The sequence below is a fragment of the Bos mutus genome, chromosome 14 (assembly GCF_027580195.1).
Source record: "Bos mutus isolate GX-2022 chromosome 14, NWIPB_WYAK_1.1, whole genome shotgun sequence".
Taxonomy (NCBI): Eukaryota; Metazoa; Chordata; class Mammalia; order Artiodactyla; family Bovidae; genus Bos; species Bos mutus.
Window position 1 is genome coordinate 12,087,327 of NC_091630.1, and position 7,814 is coordinate 12,095,140.

A 7,814-nucleotide genomic window follows, 5' to 3' on the forward strand; every position below is an offset into this window, starting at 1 on the left:
GAAACAGTGGCTGACTTTATTTTTGGGGGCTCCAAAATCACTGCAGATGGTGATTGCAGCCATGAAATTAAAAGACGCTTACTCCTTGGAAGGAAAATTATGACCAACCTAGATAGCATATTAAAAAGCAGAGACATTACTTTGCCAACAAAGGTCCGTGTAGTCAAGGCTATGGTTTTTCCAGTGGTCATGTATGGATGTGAGAGTTGGACTGTGAAGAAAGCTAAGTGCTGAAGAATTGATGCTTTTGAACTGTGGTGTTGGAAAAGACTCTTGAGAGTCCCTTGGACTGCAAAGAGATCCAATCAGTCCATCCTAAAGATCAGTCCTGGGCATTCATTGGAAGGTCTGATGCTGAAACTCCAATACTTTGGCCACCTGATGTGAAGAGCTGACTCATTTGAAAAGATCCTGATGCTGGGAAAGATTTAAGGCAGGAGGAGAAGGGGATGACAGAGGATGAGATGGTTGGATGGCATCACCTTCTTGATGGACATGGGTTTGGGTGGACTCTGGGAGTTGGTGATGAACAGGGAGGCCTGGCGTGCTGCAATTCATGGGGTCACAAAGAGTCGGACATGACTGAGCGACTAAACTGAACTGAGCTGAATAAATGGCACTGAGTCATTCACTTTAAAATGATTGGGTTTTATGTTATGTGAACCTTACTTCAATAAATTACTTTCAATAGTGAATTTTATGTTATGTGAATTTTTCCTCAAAAATATTTCCACCTCCTTCCTCTGGGACGGGAGCTTTGAGCCTGTTACAGAAAGCAGGGTTCCTTTCCCTGCCTCCGCATCACAGCTTTCCCAGGGAAGCATTTCCTCGCAGGCAAGATAGAGGTCAGTATTACGTTCACTTGGGTAACAGACCTCAAGCTAAGTCCACCAAGTAAGCTGTTCTCGATAATAAAAGTGGTACCTTAGCCTCCATATTTTCTCTTTATTTCTCAACCTTGAAAGGTATAAAGGCTGAAGGACCCCCCGGTAACTGAGGTTGTCCACACCCCCTCAGTCTTACGTCCCATGACCACATGCTCCCCAAGTGCAGACTGGGTGGGGCATCTGGAGGCCTTGCCCGGAGTCAGGAAGCTTCTGCTCCATTTTACAGGACAGGCTTTCTTGTTTCCCGTCCTGCATATTGTTGTACAATTGCTAAGTCGTGTCCGACTCTTTGCAACCCCATGGACCGTAGTCCGCCAGGCTCCTCTGTCCATGGGATTTCCCACACAAGAATGCTGGAGCGGGTTGCTCTTTTCCTCTCCAGGGGATCTTCCTGACCCAGGGATCGAACCTGCATCTCCTGCTTGGCAGGCAGATGCTTTACCGCTGAGCCAGCTGGGAAGCGCTCACCCTGTGTATAAGGAAACCTCAGAGCAGCCTGTCGTGTCTTGTGTTTGTCGATCTGAGCAACCTGAGCAGAACAGGAGGTGCAATCAGACCAACAGCGCTGGTGGGAAAGCAGCATTTCCACACCGCCCTGTGCCAGTAGAAACAGCGATGTGGACCAAGTTTTCCCATCAAGTTAAGGACAAAGACCACAGCGAAGATGAGGGAGAAACTGTGGAAACGAGCTTCTCTCCCGTCCCCTTGCTGCGTCCCTACCTCTGACATTATACGGATTTAAAACTACTTAAAATGTCTTTAGTATTTTCTGACATTTCTTTAAAACATAGAAATAAAGGAATTGCTTTTGTCTGATTGGATTTTCATCTCTTACTCAGAGATTTATCATTTTTTAAAAATTAAAGAAATTATAAAGATTAACCTACATTTAACACTTTAGGTTTTCAAGTAAGTGTAACAAACTCTAACAAACCGTTCTGTCTGTGTCAGTAAGGATTTTCCCCCACAGTTGTTTTGATCATAAAAGCTGCATGCTGAACTAGTACAGATGTTGTGGACAACATAAGGCTCTTAGGGATGTTAGTCTGTAATGGCCTGAAGCAGAGAACACGGGTCAGCTGTAGAAGAGGCTTCAGGAAAACTATTCTAAACCAAAAAAGCCCTCTGTCACACAAGGTAAGAGAAAATTATACCCCTTTGTTGAGTTCTTTCTTCAACAACAAAAATAGCATGTCTACAAACCCCTCTAAGGCCCAACATACTAACTTGGAAGCAACTCAGAGAAACAGTGCCATCTACTGATTATACATGTCATTTGCTGCGAATCACAGAATTTCAATCTTGTCAGTAAGTTGCCAGATGATGTGAAGCAGGCCTTGAAGGCAACGTGCAGGAACAGTGACAGCAGGTTTATCTGACTTCTTCCTTTATCATACACACTGCTAAATGGATGGATGAGCTCTTGGGACGCTGAATTCTACCGATCCGAGCTGCTCACACTTTAATCCATCAGTGATTCAGTCCTAATGAGAACGTGATTCAAATGTATTTATGCTGTCATTTAGAGCAAGATATTCCCATGAAGATATGTCAAAGGTGCATTTGTGTAATTAGAAATGAATCACATACTTGACTCAAATAGTACCCTTTGCACTGACAGTTTTTGTCAGCTCATTCTGCAGACATGATTCCAGAAATCATGGAAGTAAGAAGGGAAGTCTCTGTGCTGCCAGAAGGGAAGAAAACCCACTGGCTCTGCGTTCTGGAGAAGGAAATGGCAACCCACTCCAGGACTCCCTTGTCTGGAGAATTCCATGAACAGAGGAGCTGGGCAGGTTATAGTCCATGGGATGGCAAAGAGTCGGACACAACTGTGTGACTTTCACTTTCTTTCTGCCTTCTTCAGTGCCAAGCACAGCCCCACACTCAGCAATCGGCTTTAAAAAATACCCTCAAAGTGAGATCTCTGAGCAAGGAACCCAGTCATGGCGGTTAAAGTGTGCGTGTGGCAGGGGCAGGGGGGTAGGGGCGAATGAAGTATCTCATTTATTTATTCATTCATTTCTCACTTGCAAGTCTTGTGCCAGGGACCATACAAGGTACTGAGATACTAGGATAAAAATACTAGGGGATGATAAAATCCCCGTCCTCAGAGAATTCGGCTTAGTGTTAAGAGGGAGCCAGGTATTACAAAATAACAGCTACAAACTGTTATCTCAGAGTAGATAACAGACAAAAGAATTCTTATAAATTGAGTATCAACCACAGGAAAGGTGCTGTGTATGTACAACCCAGATGTTAACTGGACACTCCTTAAACTCTTGGTTCACTGAGTCTGATCCCCCACAAATCCCCGGCCTGTTGGCCTGAAAGCCTTCTTTGATCCCCAATGGCCGAGCATTGTCTTCTCAGCCTCCGGGCTCCTGTGTCCTGCAGGCAGCCTTGGTCCCGTGTCACATGGAGGCTCTTGGCAAACTCAGCCTCTCTTCTGAAATTCTGGCAAGATTTCGGGGTCAGGCAGAGATCAAGGAGGGTTACTTTCCACACTACTCAGCAAACAGTCAAGTGAAGAACAACTGTAATTCAAACATCCTCCCTGGTTCCCATCACAGGGCACGTCCCTTGTCTGACCCAGTCCCAGCCTCCCTCCACATTCTCACTTTTATCCCCTCCATCCTTCCCGCTCAGATTGTCTCCAAAGTTACAAATTTTCCTTCCTCTATTCCACTTTGATAGCAACCAACACCCACGTTGTTGAAAGGTTCACCAAATTTGAATAGGGTGTTTTTCCAAATAAAAACTAAGAGGAATTCTGATGTAGTCTAGATAATATTTCTCCACAGACACAGAAAACAAACATCTGGTTACCAAAGAGGAAAAGGGGCAGGACGGATAAATTAGGAGTTTGGAATCAACATATACACAGAACTATATATAAAATAGTAAGCAGCAAGGACCCACTGTAGAGCACACGGAACTATACTCAATATCTTGTAATAGTCTGTAATGGTGAAGAATCTGAAAACGAATATATATATAAATGAATCACTTTGCTGTATACCCATACCTGAAACTAACACAACATTATAAACCAACTATACTTCAAAAAAAAGATAATATTTCTCTACATGGCTGGCTATATATTTCATGTAAGTTTCACAACTACCCTCGGACATATCACTGAACAGACAGTAAAACTCAGTTCATTGAAGACATTAACGCTGTGTCATAGGTTGCTAATGTATGCAAAGCACTTAGCATTTAGAACACAATAATAAAAACTTAATGTTAGCCACTATTATTTTTATCACTATAACATTCATTTTCTCTTCTGTAGCAACATGTACCACTGAGGTAGTATCTTCCAGTCTCGTGCCTTTATTAAATACCATCTACATGCTGAAAAATCCTGAATTTCTCTCTAGCCTTGACCAATGTTTCTGAACTCAGCTCATACCAAACTGGTTATTTGACACCTCCACTGGCTACCTAATAGGCTTATCAAACTTGATGTAATCAAGTCTGAACTTGGGCTTTTCCCCCACAAACCTCCTCTCACAGTCTTCTTATCTCAGTAACTGGCAACTCCATTTCTTCTTTGGCTCGGGCCAGAAACCTTGCATCATTCCAAATGACTCCAAAATCACTTTTTCTTTTTTTCTTACACCTTAAATTCAATCCATTCAGATATCTTGTCAGCTCTGTGTTCAAAAATATCCACAATCCAACACTGCCCTGCTCCTCCTTGGTCCAATCACCAACGCCTCTTGACAAGATTATGGCAAGAGCCTCCAAAATCATCTCATTGTTTCCAGCCCACATTCCACCAGTTTGTTCTCATCACGGGCGACTCATCTTGTGACTTTCCTTGGCTCAATTCCCGGTGGTTTTCCATCTCCCTCTGAGTAAAGCTGAAGCCTTCAAGATGGTCTTCGATGCCCTGTAACATCTGACCTCCTCACTGCGATTCTTTCACCTCATCTCTTACTACACTTCTCTCTCCACAGTGGCCTCAAGCTGTTTCTCAAATGCGTCAATACTCCTTCACCTGTCTCAGGGCCTTTGACTTGTGGTTCCTTCTATCTGGAACACTTTTTCCCAGAAAATGTCATGGGTCTCAATCCCTGACTTTTTTCAGGCTTCTGCATAAATCCACCGCATATAAATAGCAATCTCCATCTTCACTTTAATATCTCCCTTATTCTTATTTTTCTTCATAGCACTTATCACCATGTGCAATATTATGTTGTTAAGTCACTTTAGTTGTGTCCAACTCTTTGCGACCTTATGGACTATAGCTTGCCAGGCTCCTCTGTCCATGGGATGCTCCAATACTGCAGAGGGTTGCCATTTCCTCCTCCAGAGCATCTTACTGACCCAGGGATCAAACCTGCATCTCTTATGTCTCCTGCATTGGCAGGCAGGCTCTTTACTGCTAGCATCACCTGGGAAGCCCTCTGAAACCACAGAACTATCTACAAAAGCAGGCTCCTACTCAGGACACTCTGGGCTGCAGAAGTAGACACACACCCAGGCACACCAGCTCTGCGCATGGCTCCAAGGCCACACGTGTGCAAGTGCATGATGCCTGCTCCTTGGGGGACCAGCTTGACTGGCTCTCACGGGCAGACCTGAGAACACTGCCGGAGGGGGGTCTCCTGGGAGAGGACATGCATCCTGACCAAGCAGGCCCAAGTTCAAGGCTTCCTGGCCTAGAGCTGTAGGCCTGGGCTCCTGGGGCCGCCTCCCCAGAGCTGGGGGTCCCTCTGAGTGGCCCCACCTGGCACGTCCACCTGACACCTCCCTTACATATGTGTATTATTCTCATGATGCTAGAATGAAAGCACAGTGAGGGCAGAGACCGTCTATTTTTTGCTATATGCGTAATTCCTAAGACGATGTCCAACATGTACTAGGTATTCAATAAATAATTGTGGAATGATTAATTTAATCAAAATTAAGAAAGGCAGGGATTTCAAGCGGTTCACCCATACCTAATGTGAACAGAAGTCAAGATGAAGATTGAAAAGAGTTCATTGCATTTGTCAACTGGGGAATGACTGGATAGAGGCCTCTAGTACTGGGGACAGAGACACTGAGAATTCCTCTGAAAATGGATAGTGGTGATGACTGTACAACACTGTGAGTGTACAGACAGTAATTCATTTCGACGTGGTCTGTTTTTCAAAGGTGGTATGATGCAAAATTTATTATACTTTTAAAAATGTTTTCATGTATCAGCTCATTCCATTCAACGATTATTCTGCCAACAACTAGTGACAACTGGATGCCATCAATCATAATTATTCAAGTGCTTTTCCTCGGTAATGCCTCTGTGGGTAATGTCTTAGGTCAGGTCACCTGGACAACAGACCGAGCAGATGTGCACGCAGGGAGTTTGTCAGGAGTGACGTCTGTAAGGCACTGAAGGAAGCAGGTCTGGACACAGAGACAAGCTGAACGGCAGTGAAGCAACAACACAGGCCTCAACGGAGGGCCTAGAGCTGGAGTGGGCCCTGAAGGCTTGTCCCAGACTGAGGCAAGGGGCTGGGCCTTTCTACCCTACATCATCAGATCAGTGGGCGCCAGTCACCTAGGGGAGGGACGGGAACTTTGCATAAGGCAGCTCCTTTCAGCTGTGGGCTCTTCTTGGAGAGAGACTTGGCTATGAGTGGTCGCTGGTGACACTCCCAACAGCTGGATAAACGAGCAGCTTGATCCTAAAGGGGGCAACCTGGGCAGAACACCCTAGTGTCCACTACAGTTAACATAAGACAATAACACAGCTAGTCTCTTACCTTTTTAAAAAGATTTTATACCTGAGAATAATGTGATACAAGGTACATACTGAAGACAGCTTTATATGTTAAGCCTCATATAAGAAGCCTGTAAACAGAGTCCAGAAATGCCATTTTCGCTTTTTATTAGTTGATTACTTCCTTTCTGAAAAACTTGGTCCCCAAAATGCCAGTTCATGAATCATAGATGTACAAATGCCCAGGCGTGCATGTGTATACGTGTTTAGTCTCTCAGTCGTGTCCGACTCTTTGTGATCCCACGGACTGTAGCCTGCCAGGCTTCTCTGTCCATGGGGATTCTCCAGGCAAGAATACTGGAGTGGGTAGCCTTTGCCTTCTCCAGGGGATCTTCTGAACCCACTGATCGAACCCAGGTCTCCCACATTGCAGGTGGATTCTTTACCATTTGAGCCACCAGGGAAGCCCAAGAATACTGGAATGGGTAGCCTATCCCTTCTCCAGGGGATCTTCCTGACCCAGGAATCGAGGGGGTCTCCTGCATTGCAAGCGGATTCTTTACCATCTGAGCTACTAAGGAAGCCCACAAATGCCCGGCATGGCACTACAGATCTAATGAACTCAGATTTGATGATAATTGAGTCTTTACTCAAAACCTTAAGACCATATTTGGTCTAAAAGAAATTTCCCTAAAAGGAATCAAAAGCTGATTATAGGAGCCCTAACTGGAGATTAAATGAGTAATTCCTTTCTCTTTGCAACTTCAGTCTTGTAAAGCTTGCTTTGTACACTAATGCCAACAATTACCCGAGAAACCTTCAACATGATGGTAGCTGAACCATGGTCCAGTGTATACACAGTGCTTGGTGGACACGGCTTTACAGACCGCATGTCAGTCCCCTAGGAGTCAGAGGTCCCAGATTAGAAACCAGTGCTTTGAAGGGTCCAATGCTCCTCCCCATCCTGACACAACCTATACACCATTCTCATCCAAACTGCCTGCATCACATCTTCAGCATCTGTAATCCCAATCTCTCATTTTCTTTCTCCCTTGAGCTATAGTTTAAACTTATCAAAGTTTTCAATTGTCTCCCACATCTATGGCTACAATTCCTAATCGATTTAGCTTTCCCAAAGACAAGAAACTGGGCATTTTACCTTTTAGTATTCCTTATGAAAATTCTTTAGAAAGCACTTAATAAAGTGTACA

General features: G+C 44.5%; 1 non-coding gene across 1 annotated transcript; it reads right to left on the reverse strand.

The window, feature by feature from the left end:
- Nucleotides 1-1,275: 1,275 nt before the first annotated feature.
- Nucleotides 1,276-1,346, reverse strand: TRNAG-GCC (transfer RNA glycine (anticodon GCC)). The gene has a single exon. It is a non-coding gene; the product is annotated as a tRNA-Gly (tRNA).
- Between the last annotated feature and the right edge of the window lie 6,468 nt (nt 1,347-7,814).